At 44.4% G+C, this 3,363-nt stretch overlaps 1 protein-coding gene across 1 annotated transcript in view; it reads left to right on the top strand.

Moving 5' to 3' along the window:
• aplA (adenylate cyclase) overlaps positions 1-3,363 on the top strand; it is a gene marked incomplete in the record, with an annotated part of 190,850 nt that overhangs the window by 123,500 nt on the left and 63,987 nt on the right.

Genomic DNA, 3,363 nt, shown 5'->3' with positions numbered 1-3,363 from the left:
TGGATGGATGGATGGATGGATGGATGGATGGATGGATGGATGGGTGGATGGATGGATGGATGAATGGATGGATGGGTGGGAGGTTGGGTGGATGGATGGATGGATGGCTGGGAGGATGTGTGGATGGATGGCTGGGTGGATGGATGGATGGGTGGATGGATGGATGGGTGAGAGGATGGGTGCATGGATGGATGGATGGATGGGTGGGAGGATGGGTGGATGAGGCGTGTTTTTCATTGTTCTCTTTCACTATTGACTCCCGCGGCACGCTCGCCTGACCCCTGTCTGACCCCTGTCTGACCCCTGTCTGACCCCTGTCTCCCCCCTGTCTCACCCCTGTCTCCCCCCTGTCTTCCCCCTGTCTTCCCCTGTCTCCCCCTATCTCACCCCTGTCTCACCCCAATAAATAACAATTACATGTCACGTTGTAATATGCTTGAGTAGTTTAAGTGGGTGTTTTACGGCACTATCGACTCAATTTTGGTCACACATTGTATTCGATTATTTTGATCTGCCTTTGGCTATGGAGATGAAGGAAAACTTGAATTGTAATTACTTCTAGATCCAGCATCTAGCGACAATTCCCAGATTTAGTCATAATAAAGCTCATCATGAGAACCACTTGTACGTTTTATTAGATACAACTTTTTTCTCAAATCAGTTTTGTGCAACTTGCAAACGTACAAGTCTAGTTGGTCAAGAACAGACTTTATAGCTGGCCTATAAATAGAATATCAGACAACTTAGAAAGTTTCACTAGTTAAAGCACGTATATCTCCATCCTTCCTTTCATCCATCCATCCATGCATCCAACCATCCATGGATACTATCTGTGCAAAAAAGATGAAATACCCCAACCCACTCCCCCCGTCCCTCTTTTTATTCTCTCTCTCTCTCTCTCTCTCTCTCTCTCTCTCTCTCTCTCTCTCTCTCTCTCTCTCGCATTGTCTTTTTCTCTCTTTCTTTCTTTCTTTCTCCATCCTTTCTCTCTCACTCGCTGTCTCTTTGTCTTTTTATATTTTTATTTCTTTACTGTCTTTGTGTTCGAGTGTGTGGGTACAAATTTTGTAAGAGAGAGAACGAGAGAAAGAGAGAGCAATATGCATATTATATAAGGAGTAAACAAAAAGCATGTGTATAAGAGTGTAATGCTTTTTCTTTGCCCCTGTGTGTGTAAGCACTCTTGGGAGCCTAACTAAAAAAGAATAGGCATGGGGAAAAAGGGAAAGAGAAGGCAGAGAAAATCAGAAATAAGCTTTCGCTGACTAAATATTGCACGCACGTACGCCAATCACGGACCTGAGCGTTGCAAAAAACGGCAATTTTCTCCTGTGGAAGGAGGCGGAAGTGGGAAAACAGCTGAGGTGGAACAATAGCCCGTTCCCCCTGATGAAAAGCTGAGTTAAAAACGAGAGACGCACAGACGTGTGTAAACGTGAGCAGACGAAACCGCAGGACTCGAAAAAATACTGATGGTACAATGCTGTTATCTGGATAAGCACGTACTGATCTTGCAAATTGAAGTCAATGGATCAGTTTACAAATCCTGATGACAACGAACGAGGTATCCCGTGTGAACATCGAGTTTATAAAAGGAATTGTTATAGTTTTCATTGGGGGAAAAAAATTAGGATTCAAATCCCGAATTCGTTTTACTGGTCAAATGTGTCAACCGGCTAAAACAGAGGTCGACTTTGTCACATTTAGTAGCCTGTAAATTGAAGGGTATGGCACCATGACTTGGTATGGACAAGTTATTGACATGCTTTCTCCTTCCTTCCGATAAAAACATCACCAGGGGGCTCTCGTGGCCTAGAAGTTAAGGTGTAGACCTCTTATTTAAAGGTCGGGGGTCCGAATCCGGGTACGGATCGAAAAATTCTTTTCTAAAATTATCTCCTTTCACCTCCTTTTCTGCTCTCTAGCAATGTTCTGTCATCTGCTTTCGTCTACTCTTTCTGCCCCCACCCCCTCACCTCCGTTGCCCCTCCTTTGCGGTCTTGGCTCTTTCTGCAGCCTTTCTACTGATACTCCTTGGCTCCTTCTTACTGCTTTTTTTCAGCCGCACCCCTGATCTTCTGGTAGGAAAGATCTACACCTGACCTTCTCGGACAAGGACGAAAAACCTCGGAGAGCCCGTGAGCAAGTTGCGCACGTTAAAGATCCCTTGGTGGTCTAAAATCGATAAGAGAAGGCTTCGGCCGCCACCTGGGCAAAATTCAAAATTTCCTACCAACTGAAAATATTAGGTGTGTCCCGTGCGCACATATGACCTTATGCAGTTGCGAGCGCCGTAAAACACTTACAACAACAACAACAAAAAAGACAGTACCAGCACAGAAGTGCGAGAAACGTTATTTACCCTTATAAACGTAACAGCAATGTTATGGAGCAGTTAATTATATGTACTACAAACCCTATCACCGCCGATATGGTAACGGCAGCATGTAATAATTAAATTTACAAAAGTACACACTAGTTGTTCATTTCAGGAAAAGTAACCACAGTGTGAAATGTAAACTTTAACTTTTCAGAATGAATGACTGCTACATGAATTGTTAACTTTAACTTTTCAGGAAGAGTAACCGCTGTGTGATTTGTTAAGGCCGGTACCGCACTACAACTTTTTAGTTGATGAACTGAATAATTGAAACTAGGTGGTCGAGTTGAGGTACTCTGTGCCCTACCTCACCATGATCGTAGTACATTTTTTTGTGATTGCAAACATAGACGCGACAGAGGTTGCTGTGTTTGTGCTTTGATATTTTCCTTTCGGAAAAAGAAATATCGAAAGAAGTTTTTGGTTCATCCTATCATAATGAGGGGAGGAATGGGCGATACATACAGAGAGAGAGAGAGAGAGAGAGAGAGAGAGAGAGTGTGTGTGTGTGTGTGTGTGTGTGTGTGTGTGTGTGTGTGTGTAAGAGAGAGAGAGAGAGAGAGAGAGAGAGAGAGAGAGAGAGAGAGAGAAATATTTAGAAATAGAGAGCAGCAGAGAGAAGAAAGAGAGAAAGAGAAAGAAGGAAGGAAGGAGAGAGATAGAGATAGAGAGAGAACTTTTCAGATCGCTATGTCATCGGACTCCTGTGCTCGGGATGCCTGGCGCGGCGGACGAGCTTGTACCTGTTATCCCCACAGTGAGAGATTGTTCCCCTTGTGTTGTCCCAAGCGCCGTGTCCTGGCCCGGCTCATGTTGTCTCCCAGCAAACTCCGCCCAGCGCCATCTGCCGGCCTGATGGACATTGCACCGCCCGATTTTTCTCTCATGATCATGTACACATCTCTCTTTTGTCCAAACATGTCAGCTCCGAAATATTCCGGGACCTTCCGGAATTATAATACAAGGATTTTGTTATTTTACCC

The sequence above is a fragment of the Aplysia californica genome, unplaced genomic scaffold (genome assembly GCF_000002075.1).
Source record: "Aplysia californica isolate F4 #8 unplaced genomic scaffold, AplCal3.0 scaffold00009, whole genome shotgun sequence".
Classification (NCBI taxonomy): domain Eukaryota; kingdom Metazoa; phylum Mollusca; class Gastropoda; order Aplysiida; family Aplysiidae; genus Aplysia; species Aplysia californica.
Note: the sequence above shows the minus strand (reverse complement) of the source record. Positions and strands in the feature narration are given on the sequence as shown.